The sequence below is a fragment of the Electrona antarctica genome, assembly GCF_951216825.1.
Source record: "Electrona antarctica genome assembly, chromosome: 24".
Classification (NCBI taxonomy): domain Eukaryota; kingdom Metazoa; phylum Chordata; class Actinopteri; order Myctophiformes; family Myctophidae; genus Electrona; species Electrona antarctica.
Window position 1 is genome coordinate 33,899,013 of NC_136803.1, and position 22,992 is coordinate 33,922,004.

The following is a 22,992-nucleotide window of genomic DNA, read 5'->3' on the forward strand; positions in this document are numbered from 1 at the left end:
AACAAAAAGCATGGGAATACATCACATATGTAAAAAAATGCATTTATCGCGAAACATGCGTAAGCTAAGACCGTGACTAGAACATATCTATATAATGACACTATACATATAAACTATAACTAGAACATATCTATATAATGACACTATACATATAAACTACACATATATGCTATACTATGCTGTACATATATACTATGAAGTGCTATGACTACATACAATGCACTTATTGTGCTGTCTACATGACATGCTATAAGTCTGTTTCAAATGCTATATAAGTCTAAGAAGTGCTGTCTAAGGGGGTAGGGTAAGTGCTATGGGCCATGATGGAGTCTGAAAAGGTGGGTTTTCAGACTACGGCGGAAGATCGGGAGTGATGCTGCAGTTCTGATTGCAACGGGAAGTGCATTCCACAGTTTTGGGGCCAGAAGGGAGAAGAGTTTGGGACGTGTGGAGCGTTGTCCCGGCGTTTTAGTGAGGGTACTTCCAGCTTCCCTGCGTTGGCTGATCTGAGTGCGCGGGAGGGTTTGTAGGGTTCAATCATGCTGGCAAGATATGGGGGAGCCATACCTTTGGTTGCTTTAAATGCCAACATCAGAGTTTTGTATTCTGTGCGGGCAGCGACCGGGAGCCAGTGCAGGGAGCGGAGCAGGGGGGAGACATGTGAGAATTTTGTCTGGTTGAAGACCAAGCGAGCTGCGGCATTTTGGATCAGTTGGAGAGGCTTCAGTGCACATGCCGGTAGGCCAGTAAGGAGAGAGTTACAATAGTCAAGTTTTGACAGGACTGTTGTCTGGATTAGGAGCTGGGATGATTCCTGGGTGAGGAACGGTCTAATTCGTCGTATGTTATAGAGTGTGAACCTACAGGATCGAGTGACAGCTGTGATGTGAGTTTTGAACGAGAGCTGACTGTCCAGGACAACACCAAGGTTCCTGGCTGTTGGGACAGACGTTACCAGGGCGTTGTCTACGGAAATAGTTAGCTCCCGCATCGGGCAGGACTTAGCTGGGAAGAAGAGAAGCTCAGTCTTGTCTGGGTTCAGCTTGAGGTGGTTGGAGGACATCCACTGTGAGATGTCAGCCAGGCAAGCAGTGATGCGCTCTTCCACCTGGGTGGCAGAGGGGGGGAAGGATAGAAACAGTTGTGTGTCATCGGCATAACAGTGATAGGATATATTGTGAGCAGAGATGATAGTGCCAAGGGATTTAGTGTACAGTGAGAAAAGGAGGGGACCAAGTACAGATCCCTGTGGGACCCCAGTTTGGAGGGTTCGGGGGGATGATAACAGACCTTTCCAGGAGACCTGGTAGGTCCGGTCGGTGAGGTAAGAGGAGAACCACTTTAGTGCCGTCCCGCCGATGCCTAGATCCGCTAGGGTGTCTAGGAGCAGCTGGTGGTTCACTGTGTCAAATATATTGAAAGTTAATAGCCCACTGACTGTCAATGACAGAACGTATGTCCGAACAAATTGCTCTATCGCAAAAAGTAAAAGTCGAATGCGATTTTTGTTTTCGCCGTGAGTGACCCGAGGCATTGAGGTACGCCGTGTGCGATCGTGGTATTGGTACGATAAAAAACGTGGTTATAAGAGCGAGTTAAGAATTGTGCTTGTGATGAAAAAATTGCTGACTCATTCAGGTATTTAACATGGAGTTTATGACACATTATGATGGTACACCTGTCGCTTTCAGGGCTGTAGTTCACGTACTGTATGTATCTGGGCTATGGTTGTGACATTGGGTGAAAGAGGACGAGTGTGGCTACAAAATTACCGAAACCCATGCGTGTAAAGTGAATATTTTGGCCGTGAGGAAGATTTGTTCGGAGAATTTCGGTATAGTCTTCACATTGGCTTCTCACTCTGATCCGCTCTCTCTCTGGGCGTGCGACACTCTGAGTCGAGAATATTGCTCAGACCACACACACTTTGAACTGCGATAGCGGGCAAACCGTGCAACGTATTCGAATTCCGTCTGAACCACCACAAAGTCGATGGCCTCGTGTGCTGTTTGACGTTTAAATCGTGTTTCTACGTACCAGTATGCCAGAGCAATGTGGCTCCAAAGTAACGTGTCGTTTTCTGTTTTCACCCGCGTCTCCCCATCGACTTTGAATGGGGCATTTTTCGCGTTGTTTATTGCGAATTACGTGGGCACGGTAACGCGAATCGAAAAGAAAAGCACAAGCACACCATTCCCGGCCGAGCCGCACGTTTTGATGTATATATTGCGGGGCTTTGGTAAACCGTGCGGCCGGCCATAGACGTCGAAGTTCGGAACATTTATTATGATGATAATTATTATTCTGGGTGCCTGCCATGCAATGGCATAATTATTCTGGGTGCCTGCCATGCAATGGCAGAAACACAGGTTGAAATCTAAAACGCATACTTAATCGTAATAATAATAATTATCAATACGCGAAACTTCGACGTCTATGGCCGGCCGCACGGTTTGCCAAAGCCCCGCAATATATACATCAAAACGTGCGGCTCGGCCGGGAATGGTGTGCTTGTGCTTTTCTTTCCGATTCGTGTTACCGTGCCGACGTAATTCGCAATAAACGACGCGAAAAATGCCCCATTCAAAGTCGATGGGGAGACGCGGGTGAAAACAGAAAACGACACGTTACTTTGGAGCCACATTGCTCTGGCATACTGGTACGTAGAAACACGATTTAAACGTCAAACAGCACACGAGGCCATCGACTTTGTGGTGGTTCAGACGGAATTCAAATACGTTGCACGGTTTGCCCGCTATCGCAGTTCAAAGTGTGTGTGGTCTGAGCAATATTCTCGACTCAGAGTGTCGCACGCCCAGAGAGAGAGCGGATCAGAGTGAGAAGCCAATGTGAAGACTATACCGAAATTCTCCGAACAAATCGTCCTCACGGCCAAAATATTCACTTTACACGCATGGGTTTCGGTAATTTTGTAGCCACACTCGTCCTCTTTCACCCAATGTCACAACCATAGCCCAGATACATACAGTACGTGAACTACAGCCCTGAAAGCGACAGGTGTACCATCATAATGTGTCATAAACTCCATGTTAAATACCTGAATGAGTCAGCAATTTTTTCATCACAAGCACAATTCTTAACTCGCTCTTATAACCACGTTTTTTATCGTACCAATACCACGATCGCACACGGCGTACCTCAATGCCTCGGGTCACTCACGGCTAAAACAAAAATCGCATTCGACTTTTACTTTTTGCGATAGAGCAATTTGTTCGGACATACGTTCTCTCATAGAGAGTGAGTGTGCTTTTAACTTTCAATACTGTTTGCATTGCATAGACTAGCCCAGGTGAAAATGATACTTTGTTAATGATTCAAGGTCACCTGACCAACTCTCACACACGCGCGCACACACGCACATGCACGCACGTGCACACATGTGCACACACACACACACACACACACATTGAAAGTCAATAGAGAAATTCGGGGAAACACGTAACTCTGTCATTTCTCAACCGTTTCGGACGCGGGGCGGCTCCCCAGAACCGGGCCGCCCCCCCCCTGAGCGAAACCAAATGGACCCAACATGGATGCATGTTAGCATTAGCATGTTAGCATTAACATGTTAGCATGTTAGCATTAGCATGTTAGCATGTTAGCATTAGCATGTTAGCATTAGCATGTTAGCATGTTAGCATTAGCATGTTAGCATTAGCATGTTAGCATGTTAGCATGTTAGCATGTTAGCATGTTAGCATTAGCATGTTAGCATTAGCATGTTAGCATGTTAGCATGTTAGCATGTTAGCATTAGCATGTTAGCATTAGCATGTTAGCATGTTAGCATTAGCATGTTAGCATTAGCATGTTAGCATGTTAGCATTAGCATGTTAGCATTAGCATGTTAGCATTAGCATGTTAGCATGTTAGCATTAGCATGTTAGCATTAGCATGTTAGCATGTTAGCATTAGCATGTTAGCATGTTAGCATTAGCATGTTAGCATTAGCATGTTAGCATGTTAGCATTAGCATGTTAGCATTAGTATGTTAGCATGTTAGCATTAGCATGTTAGCATGTTAGCATTAGCATGTTAGCATTAGCATGTTAGCATTAGCATGTTAGCATTAGCATGTTAGCATGTTAGCATTAGCATGTTAGCATTAGCATGTTAGCATGTTAGCATTAGCATGTTAGCATGTTAGCATTAGCATGTTAGCATTAGCATGTTAGCATTAGCATGTTAGCATGTTAGCATTAGCATGTTAGCATTAGCATGTTAGCATGTTAGCATTAGCATGTTAGCATTAACATGTTAGCATGTTAGCATTAGCATGTTAGCATTAGCATGTTAGCATGTTAGCATTATCGTACCAATACTTTTTGCGATAGAGCAATTTGTTTGGACATACGTTCAGTGGGCTTTTAACTTTCTATACTGTTTGCGTTTGCATAGACTAGCCCAGGTGAAAATGATACTTTGTTAATGATTCAAGGTCACCTGACCAACTCTCACACACGCGCGCACACACACGCACATGCACGCACATGCACACATGTGCACGCACACACACACATTGAAAGTCAATAGAGAAATTCGGGGAAACACGTAACTCTGTCATTTCGCAACCGTTTCGGACGCGGGGCGGCTCGCCAGAACCGGGCCGCCCCCCTGAGCGAAACCAAATGGACACCTTAGCATGTTAGCATTAGCATGTTAGCATGTTAGCATTAGCATGTTAGCATTAGCATGTTAGCATTAGCATGTTAGCATGTTAGCATTAGCATGTTAGCATTAGTATGTTAGCATTAGCATGTTAGCATTAGCATGTTAGTGTTAGCATTAGCATGTTAGCATTAGCATGTTAGCATTAGCATATTAGCATGTTAGCATTAGCATATTAGCATTAGCATATTAGCATTAGCATTTTAGCATGTTAGCATGTTAACATGTTAGCATTAGCATGTTAGTATTAGCATGTTAGCATTAGAATGTTGGTGGCAACGTAATGTGCAATAAACTTAGACAAAATACCCCATTGAAAGTCAACCAAATGGACCCTTACAGGGTCTGAGAGGCAAAATGTCATCAAATGGTGGTCTGTGGCTCAAATGCTGCACAGACTTGGCGAGCTGCAGGCACCCAGTCAAATTTCTTGAAATTTGTTTCTAGTTAAGTATGCGTTTTAGATTTCAACCTGTGTTTCTGCCATTGCATGGCAGGCACCCAGAACTAGAAACAAATTTCAGGAAATTTGACTGGGTGCCTGCAGCTCGCCAAGTCTGTGCAGCATTTGAGCCACGGACCACCATTTGATGACATTTAGCCTCTCAGACCCTGTAAGGGTCCATTTGGTTGACTTTCAATGGGGTATTTTGTCTAAGTTTATTGCACATTACGTTGCCACCAACATTCTAATGCTAACATGCTAATACTAACATGCTAATGCTAACATGCTAATGCTAACATGCTAAAATGCTAATGCTAACATGCTAATGCTAATATGCTAATGCTAACATGTTAATATGCTAATGCTAACATGCTAACATGCTAATGCTAACATGCTAATGCTAACATGCTAACATGCTAATGCTAACATGCTAATGCTAACATGCTAATGCTAACATGTTAATGCTAACATGCTAATATGCTAATGCTAACATGCTAATGCAAACATGCTAACATGCTAATGCTAACATGCTAACATGCTAACATGCTAACATGCTAATGCTAACATGCTAACATGCTAACATGCTAACATGCTAATGCTAACATGCTAAGGGGTCCATTTGGTTTCGCTCAGGGGGGCGGCCCGGTTCTGGCGAGCCGCCCCGCATCCGAAACGGTTGAGAAATGACAGAGTTACGTGTTTCCCCGAATTTCTCTATTGACTTTCAATGTGTGTGTGCGTGCACATGTGTGCATGTGCGTGCATGTGCATGTGTGCGCGCGTGTGTGAGAGTTGGTCAGGTGACCTTGAATCATTAACAAAGTATCATTTTCACCTGGGCTAGTCTATGCAAATGCAAACAGTATTGCAAGTTTAAAGCCCACTGACTCTCTATGAGAGAACGTATGTCCGAACAAATTGCTCTATCGCAAAAAGTAAAAGTCGAATGCGATTTTTGTTTTCACCGTGAGTGACCCGAGGCATTGAGGTACGCCGTGTGCGATCGTGGTATTGGTACGATAAAAAACGTGGTTATAAGAGCGAGTTAAGAATTGTGCTTGTGATGAAAAAATTGCTGACTCATTCAGGTATTTAACATGGAGTTTATGACACATTATGATGGTACACCTGTCGCTTTCAGGGCTGTAGTTCACGTACTGTATGTATCTGGGCTTTGGTTGTGACATTGGGTGAAAGAGGACGAGTGTGGCTACAAAATTACCGAAACCCATGCGTGTAAAGTGAATATTTTGGCCGTGACGACGATTTGTTCGGAGAATTTCGGTACAGTCTTCACATTGGCTTCTCACTCTAAACCGCTCTCTCTCTGGGCGTGCGACACTCTGAGTCGAGATTATTGCTCAGACCACACACACTTTGAACTGCCATAGCGGGCAAACCGTGCAACGTATTCGAATTCCGTCTGAACCACCACAAAGTCGATGGCCCCGTGTGCTGTTTGACGTTTAAATCGTGTTTCTACGTAACAGTATGCCAGAGCAATGTGGCTCCAAAGTAACGTGTCGTTTTCTGTTTTTACCCGCGTCTCCCCATCGACTTTGAATGGGGCATTTTTCGCGTCGTTTATTGCGAATTACGTGGGCACGGTAACGCGAATCGGAAAGAAAAGCACAAGCACACCATTCCCGGCCGAGCCGCACGTTTTGATGTATATATTGCGGGGCTTTGGTAAACCGTGCGGCCGGCCATAGACGTCGAAGTTTCGCGTATTGGTGATTATTCTGGGTGCCTGCCATGCAATGGCAGAAACACAGGTTGAAATCTAAAACGCATACTTAATAATTATTATTACATTATTAATAACATGCTAACATGCTAATGCTAACATGCTAACATGCTAATGCTAACATGCTAACATGCTAATTTCAGGAAATTTGACTGGGTGCCTACAGCTCGCCAAGTCTGTGCAGCATTTGAGCCACGGACCACCATTTGATGACATTTAGCCTCTCAGACCCTGTAAGGGTCCATTTGGTTGACTTTCAACGGGGTATTTTGTCTAAGTTTATTGCACATTACGTTGCCACCAACATTCTAATGCTAACATGCTAACATGCTAATACTAACATGCTAATGCTAACATGCTAATGCTAACATGCTAAAATGCTAATGCTAACATGCTAATGCTAATATGCTAATGCTAACATGCTAATGCTAACATGCTAACATGCTAATGCTAACATGCTAATGCTAACATGCTAATGCTAACATGTTAACATGCTAATGCTAACATGCTAACATGCTAATGCTAACATGCTAACATGCTAACATGCTAATGCTAACATGCTAATGCTAACATGCTAATGCTAACATGCTAATGCTAACATGCTAACATGCTAACATGCTAATGCTAACATGCTAATGCTAACATGATAACATGCTAATGCTAACATGCTAATGCTAACATGCTAACATGCTAATGCTAACATGCTAATGCTAACATGCTAATGCTAACATGCTAACATGATAATGCTAATATGCTAATGCTAACATGCTAATGCTAACATGCTAAAATGCTAATGCTAACATGCTAAAATGCTAACATGCTAACATGTTCACATGCTAATGCTAACATGCTAACATGCTAATGCTAACATGCTAAAATGCTAATGCTAACATGCTAACATGCTAATGCTAACATGCTAATGCTAACATGCTAATGCTAACATGTTAACATGCTAATGCTAACATGCTAACATGCTAATGCTAACATGCTAATGCTAACATGCTAATATGCTAACATGCTAATGCTAACATGCTAATGCTAACATGCTAACATGCTAATGCTAACATGATAATATGCTAATGCTAACATGCTAACATGCTAATGCTAACATGCTAACATGCTAATGCTAACATGCTAACATGCTAATGCTAACATGCTAACATGCTAATGCTAACATGCTAACATGCTAATGCTAACATGCTAACATGCTAACATGCTAACATGCTAATGCTAACATGCTAATGCTAACATGCTAATATGCTAACATGCTAATGCTAACATGCTAATGCTAACATGCTAACATGCTAATGCTAACATGATAATATGCTAATGCTAACATGCTAACATGCTAATGCTAACATGCTAACATGCTAATGCTAACATGCTAACATGCTAATGCTAACATGCTAACATGCTAATGCTAACATGCTAATGCTAACATGCTAATGCTAACATGCTAACATGCTAATGCTAACATGATAATATGCTAATGCTAACATGCTAACATGCTAATGCTAACATGCTAACATGCTAATGCTAACATGCTAACATGCTAATGCTAACATGCTAACATGCTAATGCTAACATGCTAATGCTAACATGCTAAGGGGTCCATTTGGTTTCGCTCAGGGGGGCGGCCCGGTTCTGGCGAGCCGCCCCGCATCCGAAACGGTTGAGAAATGACAGAGTTACGTGTTTCCCCGAATTTCTCTATTGACTTTCAATGTGTGTGTGCGTGCACATGTGTGCATGTGCGTGCATGTGCATGTGTGCGCGCGTGTGTGAGAGTTGGTCAGGTGACCTTGAATCATTAACAAAGTATCATTTTCACCTGGGCTAGTCTATGCAATGCAAACAGTATTGAAAGTTAAAAGCACAGTGACTCTCTATGACAGAACGTATGTCCGAACAAATTGCTCTATCGCAAAAAGTAAAAGTCGAATGCGATTTTTGTTTTCACCGTGAGTGACCCGAGGCATTGAGGTACGCCGTGTGCGATCGTGGCATTGGTACGATGAAAAACGTGGTTATAAGAGCGAGTTAAGAATTGTGCTTGTGATGAAAAAATTGCTGAGTCATTCAGGCAGTTAACATGGAGTTTTTGACACATTATGATGGTACACCTGTCGCTTTCAGAGCTGTAGTTCACGTACTGTATGTATCTGGGCTTTGGTTGTGACATTGGGTGAAAGAGGACGAGTGTGGCTACAAAATTACCGAAACCCATGCGTGTAAAGTGAATATTTTGGCCGTGAGGACGATTTGTTCGGAGAATTTCGGTATAGTCTTCACATTGGCTTCTCACTCTGATCCGCTCTCTCTCTGGGCGTGCGACACTCTGAGTCGAGAATATTGCTCAGACCACACACACTTTGAACTGCCATAGCGGGCAAACCGTGCAACGTATTCGAATTCCGTCTGAACCACCACAAAGTCGATGGCCTCGTGTGCTGTTTGACGTTTAAATCGTGTTTCTACGTAACAGTATGCCCGAGCAATGTGGCTCCAAAGTAACGTGTCGTTTTCTGTTTTTACCCGCGTCTCCCCATCGACTTTGAATGGGGCATTTTCGCGTCGTTTATTGCGAATTACGTCGGCACGGTAACACGAATCGGAAAGAAAAGCACAAGCACACCATTCCCGGCCGAGCCGCACGTTTTGATGTATATATTGCGGGGCTTTGGCAAACCGTGCGGCCGGCCATAGACGTCGAAGTTTCGCGTATTGATTATAATAATTATTCTGGGTGCCTGCCATGCAATGGCAGAAACACAGGTTGAAATCTAAAACGCATACTTAACTAGAAACAAATTTCAGGAAATTTGACTGGGTGCCTACAGCTCGCCAAGTCTGTGCAGCATTTGAGCCACGGACCACCATTTGATGACATTTAGCCTCTCAGACCCTGTAAGGGTCCATTTGGTTGACTTTCAACGGGGTATTTTGTCTAAGTTTATTGCACATTACGTTGCCACCAACATTCTAATGCTAACATGCTAACATGCTAATACTAACATGCTAATGCTAACATGCTAATACTAACATGCTAACATGCTAAAATGCTAATGCTAACATGCTAATGCTAATATGCTAATGCTAACATGCTAATATGCTAATGCTAACATGCTAACATGCTAACATGCTAATGCTAACATGCTAATGCTAACATGCTAATGCTAACATGCTAATGCTAACATGCTAATGCTAACATGCTAACATGCTAATGCTAACATGCTAACATGTTAATGCTAACATGCTAATGCTAACATGCTAATATGCTAATGCTAACATGCTAATGCTAACATGCTAATGCTAACATGCTAACATGCTAACATGCTAATGCTAACATGCTAATGCTAACATGCTAATGCTAACATGCTAATGCTAACATGCTAATATGCTAATGCTAACATGCTAATGCTAACATGCTAATATGCTAATGCTAACATGCTAATGCTAACAACCTAACATGCTAATGCTAACATGCTAACATGCTAACATGCTAATGCTAACATGCTAACATGCTAATGCTAACATGCTAATATGTTAATGCTAACATGCTAATGCTAACATGCTAACATGCTAATGCTAACATGCTAATGCTAACATGCTAATGCTAACATGCTAACATGCTAATGTTAACATGCTAACATGCTAATGCTAACATGCTAATGCTAACATGCTAAGGGGTCCATTTGGTTTCGCTCAGGGGGGCGGCCCGGTTCTGGCGAGCCGCCCCGCGTCCGAAACGGTTGAGAAATGACAGAGTTACGTGTTTCCCCGAATTTCTCTATTGACTTTCAATGTGTGTGTGTGCGTGCACATGTGTGCATGTGCGTGCATGTGCGTGTGTGCGCGCGTGTGTGAGAGTTGGTCAGGTGACCTTGAATCATTAACAAAGTATCATTTTCACCTGGGCTAGTCTATGCAATGCAAACAGTATTGAAAGGTAAAAGCACAGTGACTCTATGAGAGAGCGTATGTCCGAACAAATTGCTCTGTCGCAAAAAGTAAAAGTCGAATGCGATTTTTGTTTTTGCCGTGAGTGACCCGAGGCATTGAGGTACGCCGTGTGCGATCGTGGTATTGGTACGATAAAAAACGTGGTTATAAGTGCGAGTTAAGAATTGTGCTTGTGATGAAAAAATTGCTGACTCATTCAGGCATTTAACATGGAGTTTATGACACATTATGATGGTACACCTGTCGCTTTCAGGGCTGTAGTTCACGTACTGTATGTATCTGTGCTATGGTTTTGACATTGGGTGAAAGAGGACGAGTGTGGCTACAAAATTACCGAAACCCATGCGTGTAAAGTGAATATTTTGGCCGTGAGGACGATTTGTTCGGAGAATTTCGGTATAGTCTTCACATTGGCTTCTCACTCTGATCCGCTCTCTCTCTGGGCGTGCGACACTCTGAGTCGAGAATATTTCTCAGACCACACACACTTTGAACTGCGATAGCGGGCAAACCGTGCAACGTATTCGAATTCCGTCTGAACCACCACAAAGTCGATGGCCTCGTGTGCTGTTTGACGTTTAAATCGTGTTTCTACGTAACAGTATGCCAGAGCAATGTGGCTCCAAAGTAACGTGTCGTTTTCTGTTTTTACACGCGTTTCCCCATCGACTTTGAATGGGGCATTTTTCGCGTCGTTTATTGCGAATTACGTGGGCACGGTAACACGAATCGGAAAGAAAAGCACAAGCACACCATTCCCGGCCGAGCCGCACGTTTTGATGTATATATTGCGGGGCTTTGGCAAACCGTGCGGCCGGCCGTAGACGTCGAAGTTTCGCGTATTGATTATAATAATTATTAAGTATGCGTTTTAGATTTCAACCTGTGTTTCTGCCATTGCATGGCAGGCACCCAGAACTAGAAACAAATTTCAGGAAATTTGACTGGGTGCCTACAGCTCGCCAAGTCTGTGCAGCATTTGAGCCACGGACCACCATTTGATGACATTTAGCCTCTCAGACCCTGTAAGGGTCCATTTGGTTGACTTTCAATGGGGTATTTTGTCTAAGTTTATTGCACATTACGTTGCCACCAACATTCTAATGCTAACATGCTAATGCTAACATGCTAATGCTAACATGCTAACATGCTAAAATGCTAATGCTAAGATGCTAATATGCTAATATGCTAATGCTAACATGCTAATGCTAACATGCTAATGCTAACATGCTAATGCTAACATGCTAACATGCTAATGCTAACATGCTAATGCTAACATGCTAACATGCTAATGCTAACATGCTAATGCTAACATGCTAATATGCTAATGCTAACATGCTAATGCAAACATGCTAACATGCTAATGCTAACATGCTAACATGCTAATGCTAACATGCTAACATGCTAATGCTAACATGCTAATGCTAACATGCTAATGCTAACATGCTAACATGCTAATGCTAACATGCTAATGCTAACATGCTAAACATGCTATTGCTAACATGCTAACATGCTAATGCTAACATGCTAATGCTAACATGCTAACATGCTAATGCTAACATGCTAATGCTAACATGCTAATGCTAACATGCTAACATGCTAATGCTAACATGCTAATGCTAACATGCTAAACATGCTATTGCTAACATGCTAACATGCTAATGCTAACATGCTAATGCTAACATGCTAACATGCTAATGCTAACATGCTAATGCTAACATGCTAACATGCTAATGCTAACATGCTAACATGCTAACATGCTAATGCTAACATGCTAATGCTAACATGCTAACATGCTAATGCTAACATGCTAACATGCTAATGCTAACATGCTAACATGCTAATGCTAACATGCTAATGCTAACATGCTAATATGCTAATGCTAACATGCTAATGCTAACATGCTAATGCTAACATGCTAATGCTAACATGCTAACATGCTAACATGCTAACATGCTAATGCTAACATGCTAAAGCTAACATGCTAACATGCTAATGCTAACATGCTAACATGCTAATGCTAACATGCTAACATGCTAATGCTAACATGTTAACATGCTAATGCTAACATGCTAACATGCTAACATGCTAACATGCTAATGCTAACATGCTAAGGGGTCCATTTGGTTTCGCTCAGGGGGGCGGCCCGGTTCTGGCGAGCCGCCCCGCGTCCGAAACGGTTGAGAAATGACAGAGTTACGTGTTTCCCCGAATTCCTCTATTGACTTTCAATGTGTGTGTGTGCGTGCACATGTGTGCATGTGCATGCATGTGCGTGTGTGCGCGCGTGTGTGAGAGTTGGTCAGGTGACCTTGAATCATTAACAAAGTATCATTTTCACCTGGGCTAGTCTATGCAAACGCAAACAGTATTGAATGTTAAAAGCCCACTGACTGTCAATGACAGGTATGTCCGAACAAATTGCTCTATCGCAAAAAGTAAAAGTCGAATGCGATTTTTGTTTTCACCGTGAGTGACCCGAGGCATTGAGGTACGCCGTGTGCGATCGTGGTATTGGTACGATAAAAAACGTGGTTATAAGAGCGAGTTAAGAATTGTGCTTGTGATGAAAAAATTGCTGACTCATTCAGGCATTTAACATGGAGTTTATGACACATTATGATGGTACACCTGTCGCTTTCAGGGCTGTAGTTCACGTACTGTATGTATCTGGGCTATGGTTGTGACATTGGGTGAAAGAGGACGAGTGTGGCTACAAAATTACCGAAACCCATGCGTGTAAAGTGAATATTTTGGCCGTGAGGACGATTTGTTCGGAGAATTTCGGTATAGTCTTCACATTGGCTTCTCACTCTGATCCGCTCTCTCTCTGGGCGTGCGACACTCTGAGTCGAGAATATTGCTCAGACCACACACACTTTGAACTGCCATAGCGGGCAAACCGTGCAACGTATTCGAATTCCGTCTGAACCACCACAAAGTCGATGGCCTCGTGTGCTGTTTGACGTTTAAATCGTGTTTCTACGTAACAGTATGCCCGAGCAATGTGGCTCCAAAGTAACGTGTCGTTTTCTGTTTTTACCCGCGTCTCCCCATCGACTTTGAATGGGGCATTTTCGCGTCGTTTATTGCGAATTACGTGGGCACGGTAACACGAATCGGAAAGAAAAGCACAAGCACACCATTCCCGGCCGAGCCGCACGTTTTGATGTATATATTGCGGGGCTTTGGCAAACCGTGCGGCCGGCCGTAGACGTCGAAGTTTCGCGTATTGATGATGATAATTAAGTATGCGTTTTAGATTTCAACCTGTGTTTCTGCCATTGCATGGCAGGCACCCAGAATAATTATCATCAATACGCGAAACTTCGACGTCTACGGCCGGCCGCACGGTTTGCCAAAGCCCCGCAATATATACATCAAAACGTGCGGCTCGGCCGGGAATGGTGTGCTTGTGCTTTTCTTTCCGATTCGTGTTACCGTGCCGACGTAATTCGCAATAAACGACGCGAAAATGCCCCATTCAAAGTCGATGGGGAGACGCGGGTAAAAACAGAAAACGACACGTTACTTTGGAGCCACATTGCTCTGGCATACTGTTACGTAGAAACACGATTTAAAGGTCAAACAGCACACGAGGCCATCGACTTTGTGGTGGTTCAGACGGAATTCGAATACGTTGCACGGTTTGCCCGCTATCGCAGTTCAAAGTGTGTGTGGTCTGAGCAATATTCTCGACTCAGAGTGTCGCACGCCCAGAGAGAGAGCGGATCAGAGTGAGAAGCCAATGTGAAGACTATACCGAAATTCTCCGAACAAATCGTCCTCACGGCCAAAATATTCACTTTACACGCATGGGTTTCGGTAATTTTGTAGCCACACTCGTCCTCTTTCACCCAATGTCACAACCAAAGCCCAGATACATACAGTACGTGAACTACAGCCCTGAAAGCGACAGGTGTACCATCATAATGTGTCATAAACTCCATGTTAAATGCCTGAATGAGTCAGCAATTTTTTCATCACAAGCACAATTCTTAACTCGCACTTATAACCACGTTTTTTATCGTACCAATACCACGATCGCACACGGCGTACCTCAATGCCTCGGGTCACTCACGGGGAAAACAAAAATCGCATTCGACTTTTACTTTTTGCGATAGAGCAATTTGTTCGGACATACGTTCTGTCATAGAGAGTCACTGTGCTTTACCTTTCAATACTGTTTGCATTGCATAGACTAGCCCAGGTGAAAATGATACTTTGTTAATGATTCAAGGTCACCTGACCAACTCTCACACACGCGCGCACACGCGCACATGCACGCACGTGCACACATGTGCACGCACACACACACATTGAAAGTCAATAGAGAAATTCGGGGAAACACATAACTCTGTCATTTCTCAACCGTTTCGGACGCGGGGCGGCTCGCCAGAACCGGGCCGCCCCCCTGAGCGAAACCAAATGGACCCCTTAGCATGTTAGCATTAGCATGTTAGCATTAGCATGTTAGCATGTTAGCATTAGCATGTTAGCATGTTAGCATGTTAGCATTAGCATGTTAGCATGTTAGCATTAGCATATTAGCATGTTAGCATTAGCATGTTAGCATGTTAGCATTAGCATGTTAGCATGTTAGCATTAGCATGTTAGCATTAGCATGTTAGCATGTTAGCATTAGCATGTTAGCATTAGCATGTTAGCATTAGTATATTAGCATGTTACCATTAGCATGTTAGCATGTTAGCATTAGCATGTTAGCATGTTAGCATTAGCATGTTAGCATGTTAGCATTAGCATGTTAGCATTAGCATATTAGCATGTTAGCATTAGCATGTTAGCATGTTAGCATTAGCATGTTAGCATGTTAGCATTAGCATGTTAGCATGTTAGCATTAGCATGTTAGCATTAGCATGTTAACATGTTAGCATTAGCATGTTAGCATTAGCATATTAGCATATTAGCATGTTAGCATTAGCATGTTAGCATTAGCATGTTAGCATGTTAGCATTAGCATGTTAGCATTAGCACGTTAGCATGTTAGCATTAGCATGTTAGCATGTTAGCATTAGCATGTTAGCATGTTAGCATTAGCATATTAGCATGTTAGCATTAGCATGTTAGCATGTTAGCATTAGCATGTTAGCATGTTAGCATTAGCATGTTAGCATTAGCATGTTAGCATGTTAGCATTAGCATGTTAGCATTAGCATGTTAGCATTAGTATATTAGCATGTTACCATTAGCATGTTAGCATGTTAGCATTAGCATGTTAGCATGTTAGCATTAGCATGTTAGCATGTTAGCATTAGCATGTTAGCATTAGCATATTAGCATGTTAGCATTAGCATGTCAGCATTAGCATGTTAGCATTAGCATGTTAGTATATTAGCATTAGCATGTTAGCATTAGCATGTTAGCATTAGCATATTAGCATGTCAGCATTAGCATGTTAGCATTAGCATGTTAGCATGTTAGCATTAGCATGTTAGCATTAGCATGTTAGCATTAGCATGTTAGCATTAGCATATTAGCATGTTAGCATTAGCATGTTAGCATTAGCATGTTAGCATGTTAGCATGTTAGCATTAGCATGTTAGCATGTTAGCATTAGCATGTTAGCATTAGCATATTAGCATGTTAGCATTAGCATATTAGCATTAGCATGTTAGCATTAGCATTTTAGCATGTTAGCATGTTAGCATTAGCATGTTAGCATTAGCATGTTAGTATTAGCATGTTAGCATGTTAGCATTAGAATGTTGGTGGCAACGTAATGTGCAATAAACTTAGACAAAATACCCCATTGAAAGTCAACCAAATGGACCCTTACAGGGTCTGAGAGGCTAAATGTCATCAAATGGTGGTCCGTGGCTCAAATGCTGCACAGACTTGGCGAGCTGCAGGCACCCAGTCAAATTTCCTGAAATTTGTTTCTAGTTAAGTATGCGTTTTAGATTTCAACCTGTGTTTCTGCCATTGCATGGCAGGCACCCAGAATAATTATTATAATCAATACGCGAAACTTCGACGTCTACGGCCGGCCGCACGGTTTGCCAAAGCCCCGCAATATATACATCAAAACGTGCGGCTCGGCCGGGAATGGTGTGCTTGTGCTTTTCTTTCCGATTCGTGTTACCGTGCCCACGTAATTCGCAATAAACGACGCGAAAAATGCCCCATTCAAAGTCGATGGGGAAACGCGTGTAAAAACAGAAAACGACACGTTACTTTGGAGCCACATTGCTCTGGCATACTGTTACGTAGAAACACGATTTAAACGTCAAACAGCACACGAGGCCATCGACTTTGTGGTGGTTCAGACGGAATTCGAATACGTTGCACGGTTTGCCCGCTATCGCAGTTCAAAGTGTGTGTGGTCTGAGAAATATTCTCGACTCAGAGTGTCGCACGCCCAGAGAGAGAGCGGATCAGAGTGAGAAGCCAATGTGAAGACTATACCGAAATTCTCCGAACAAATCGTCCTCACGGCCAAAATATTCACTTTACACGCATGGGTTTCGGTAATTTTGTAGCCACACTCGTCCTCTTTCACCCAATGTCAAAACCATAGCACAGATACATACAGTACGTGAACTACAGCCCTGAAAGCGACAGGTGTACCATCATAATGTGTCATAAACTCCATGTTAAATGCCTGAATGAGTCAGCATTTTTTTCATCACAAGCACAATTCTTAACTCGCACTTATAACCACGTTTTTTATCGTACCAATACCACGATCGCACACGGCGTACCTCAATGCCTCGGGTCACTCACGGGGAAAACAAAAATCGCATTCGACTTTTACTTTTTGCGATAGAGCAATTTGTTCGGACATACGATCTCTCATAGAGAGTCAGTGTGCTTTACCTTTCAATACTGTTTGCATTGCATAGACTAGCCCAGGTGAAAATGATACTTTGTTAATGATTCAAGGTCACCTGACCAACTCTCACACACGCGCGCACACACACGCACATGCACGCACATGCAGACATGTGCACGCACACACACACATTGAAAGTCAATAGAGAAATTCGGGGAAACACGTAACTCTGTCATTTCTCAACCGTTTCGGACGCGGGGCGGCTCGCCAGAACCGGGCCGCCCCCCTGAGCGAAACCAAATGGACCCCTTAGCATGTTAGCATATTAGCATGTTAGCATTAGCATGTTAGCATGTTAGCATTAGCATGTTAGCATTAGCATGTTAGCATGTTAGCATTAGCATGTTAGCATGTTAGCATGTTAGCATTAGCATGTTAGCATTAGCATGTTAGCATGTTAGCATTAGCATGTTAGCATGTTAGCATGTTAGCATGTTAGCATGTTAGCATTAGCATGTTAGCATGTTAGCCTTAGCATGTTAGCATTAGCATATTAGCATGTTAGCATTAGCATGTTAGCATATTAGCATGTTAGCATTAGCATGTTAGCATGTTAGCATGTTAGCATGTTAGCATTAGCATGTTAGCATGTTAGCCTTAGCATGTTAGCATTAGCATATTAGCATGTTAGCATTAGCATGTTAGCATATTAGCATGTTAGCATTAGCATGTTAGCATGTTAGCATGTTAGCATTAGCATGTTAGCATTAGCATGTTAGCATGTTAGCATTAGCATGTTAGCATTAACATGTTAACATGTTAGCATTAGCATGTTAGCATTAGCATGTTAGCATTAGCATGTTAGCATTAGCATGTTAGCATGTTAGCATGTTAGCATTAGCATGTTAGCATGTTAGCATGTTAGCATTAGCATGTTAGCATGTTACCATGTTAGCATTAGCATGTTAGCATGTTAGCATGTTAGCATGTTAGCATTAGCATGTTAGCATTAGCATGTTAGCATGTTAGCATTAGCATGTTAGCCTTAGCATGTTAGCATTAGCATATTAGCATGTTAGCATTAGCATGTTAGCATATTAGCATGTTAGCATTAGCATGTTAGCATGTTAGCATTAGCATGTTAGCATTAGCATGTTAGCCTTAGCATGTTAGCATTAGCATATTAGCATGTTAGCATTAGCATGTTAGCATATTAGCATGTTAGCATTAGCATGTTAGCATGTTAGCATGTTAGCATTAGCATGTTAGCATTAGCATGTTAGCATTAGCATGTTAGCATTAGCATGTTAGCATTAGCATGTTAGCATTAACATGTTAGCACTAACATGTTAACATGTTAGCATTAGCATGTTAGCATTAGCATGTTAGCATGTTAGCATGTTAGCATTAGCATGTTAGCATGTTAGCATTAGCATGTTAGCCTTAGCATGTTAGCATTAGCATATTAGCATGTTAGCATTAGCATGTTAGCATATTAGCATGTTAGCATTAGCATATTAGCATGTTAGCATTAGCATGTTAGCATTAGTATGTTAGCATTAGCATATTAGCATGTTAGCATTAGCATGTTAGCATTAGTATGTTAGCATTAGCATATTAGCATGTTAGCATTAGCATATTAGCATTAGCATGTTAGCATCGAAAGTCAACCAAATGGACCCTTACAGGGTCTGAGAGGCTAAATGTCATCAAATGGTGGTCCGTGGCTCAAATGCTGCACAGACTTGGCGAGCTGTAGGCACCCAGTCAAATTTCCTGAAATTTGTTTCTAGTAATTATTATAATCAATACGCGAAACTTCGACGTCTACGGCCGGCCGCACGGTTTGCCAAAGCCCCGCAATATATACATCAAAACGTGCGGCTCGGCCGGGAATGGTGTGCTTGTGCTTTTCTTTCCGATTCGTGTTACCGTGCCCACGTAATTCGCAATAAACGACGCGAAAAATGCCCCATTCAAAGTCGATGGGGAAACGCGTGTAAAAACAGAAAACGACACGTTACTTTGGAGCCACATTGCTCTGGCATACTGTTACGTAGAAACACGATTTAAACGTCAAACAGCACACGAGGCCATCGACTTTGTGGTGGTTCAGACGGAATTCGAATACGTTGCACGGTTTGCCCGCTATCGCAGTTCAAAGTGTGTGTGGTCTGAGAAATATTCTCGACTCAGAGTGTCGCACGCCCAGAGAGAGAGCGGATCAGAGTGAGAAGCCAATGTGAAGACTATACCGAAATTCTCCGAACAAATCGTCCTCACGGCCAAAATATTCACTTTACACGCATGGGTTTCGGTAATTTTGTAGCCACACTCGTCCTCTTTCACCCAATGTCAAAACCATAGCACAGATACATACAGTACGTGAACTACAGCCCTGAAAGCGACAGGTGTACCATCATAATGTGTCATAAACTCCATGTTAAATGCCTGAATGAGTCAGCATTTTTTTCATCACAAGCACAATTCTTAACTCGCACTTATAACCACGTTTTTTATCGTACCAATACCACGATCGCACACGGCGTACCTCAATGCCTCGGGTCACTCACGGGGAAAACAAAAATCGCATTCGACTTTTACTTTTTGCGATAGAGCAATTTGTTCGGACATACGATCTCTCATAGAGAGTCAGTGTGCTTTACCTTTCAATACTGTTTGCATTGCATAGACTAGCCCAGGTGAAAATGATACTTTGTTAATGATTCAAGGTCACCTGACCAACTCTCACACACGCGCGCACACACACGCACATGCACGCACATGCAGACATGTGCACGCACACACACACATTGAAAGTCAATAGAGAAATTCGGGGAAACACGTAACTCTGTCATTTCTCAACCGTTTCGGACGCGGGGCGGCTCGCCAGAACCGGGCCGCCCCCCTGAGCGAAACCAAATGGACCCCTTAGCATGTTAGCATATTAGCATGTTAGCATTAGCATGTTAGCATGTTAGCATTAGCATGTTAGCATTAGCATGTTAGCATGTTAGCATTAGCATGTTAGCATGTTAGCATGTTAGCATTAGCATGTTAGCATTAGCATGTTAGCATGTTAGCATTAGCATGTTAGCATGTTAGCATGTTAGCATGTTAGCATGTTAGCATTAGCATGTTAGCATGTTAGCCTTAGCATGTTAGCATTAGCATATTAGCATGTTAGCATTAGCATGTTAGCATATTAGCATGTTAGCATTAGCATGTTAGCATGTTAGCATGTTAGCATGTTAGCATTAGCATGTTAGCATGTTAGCCTTAGCATGTTAGCATTAGCATATTAGCATGTTAGCATTAGCATGTTAGCATATTAGCATGTTAGCATTAGCATGTTAGCATGTTAGCATGTTAGCATTAGCATGTTAGCATTAGCATGTTAGCATGTTAGCATTAGCATGTTAGCATTAACATGTTAACATGTTAGCATTAGCATGTTAGCATTAGCATGTTAGCATTAGCATGTTAGCATTAGCATGTTAGCATGTTAGCATGTTAGCATTAGCATGTTAGCATGTTAGCATGTTAGCATTAGCATGTTAGCATGTTACCATGTTAGCATTAGCATGTTAGCATGTTAGCATGTTAGCATGTTAGCATTAGCATGTTAGCATTAGCATGTTAGCATGTTAGCATTAGCATGTTAGCCTTAGCATGTTAGCATTAGCATATTAGCATGTTAGCATTAGCATGTTAGCATATTAGCATGTTAGCATTAGCATGTTAGCATGTTAGCATTAGCATGTTAGCATTAGCATGTTAGCCTTAGCATGTTAGCATTAGCATATTAGCATGTTAGCATTAGCATGTTAGCATATTAGCATGTTAGCATTAGCATGTTAGCATGTTAGCATGTTAGCATTAGCATGTTAGCATTAGCATGTTAGCATTAGCATGTTAGCATTAGCATGTTAGCATTAGCATGTTAGCATTAACATGTTAGCACTAACATGTTAACATGTTAGCATTAGCATGTTAGCATTAGCATGTTAGCATGTTAGCATGTTAGCATTAGCATGTTAGCATGTTAGCATTAGCATGTTAGCCTTAGCATGTTAGCATTAGCATATTAGCATGTTAGCATTAGCATGTTAGCATATTAGCATGTTAGCATTAGCATATTAGCATGTTAGCATTAGCATGTTAGCATTAGTATGTTAGCATTAGCATATTAGCATGTTAGCATTAGCATGTTAGCATTAGTATGTTAGCATTAGCATATTAGCATGTTAGCATTAGCATATTAGCATTAGCATGTTAGCATCGAAAGTCAACCAAATGGACCCTTACAGGGTCTGAGAGGCTAAATGTCATCAAATGGTGGTCCGTGGCTCAAATGCTGCACAGACTTGGCGAGCTGTAGGCACCCAGTCAAATTTCCTGAAATTTGTTTCTAGTAATTATTATTATCAATACGCGAAACTTCGACGTCTATGGCCGGCCGCACGGTTTACCAAAGCCTCACAATATATACATCGAAACGTGCGGCTCGGCCGGGAATGGTGTGCTTGTGCTTTTCTTTCCGGTTCGTGTTACCGTGCCGACGTAATTCGCAATAAACGACGCGAAAATGCCCCATTCAAAGTCGATGGGGAGACGCGGGTAAAAACAGAAAACGACACGTTACTTTGGAGCCACATTGCTCTGGCATACTGTTACGTAGAAACACGATTTAAACGTCAAACAGCACACGAGGCCATCGACTTTGTGGTGGTTCAGACGGAATTCGAATACGTTGCACGGTTTGCCCGCTATCGCAGTTCAAAGTGTGTGTGGTCTGAGCAATATTCTCGACTCAGAGTGTCGCACGCCCAGAGAGAGAGCGGATCAGAGTGAGAAGCCAATGTGAAGACTATACCGAAATTCTCCGAACAAATCGTCCTCACGGCCAAAATATTCACTTTACACGCATGGGTTTCGGTAATTTTGTAGCCACACTCGTCCTCTTTCACCCAATGTCACAACCATAGCCCAGATACATACAGTACGTGAACTACAGCCCTGAAAGCGACAGGTGTACCATCATAATGTGTCATAAACTCCATGTTAAATGCCTGAATGACTCAGCAATTTTTTCATCACAAGCACAATTCTTAACTCGCTCTTATAACCACGTTTTTTATCGTACCAATACCACGATCGCACACGGCGTACCTCAATGCCTCGGGTCACTCACGGTGAAAACAAAAATCGCATTCGACTTTTACTTTTTGCGATAGAGCAATTTGTTCGGACATACGTTCTCTCATAGAGAGTCAGTGGGCTTTTAACTTGCAATACTGTTTGCATTTGCATAGACTAGCCCAGGTGAAAATGATACTTTGTTAATGATTCAAG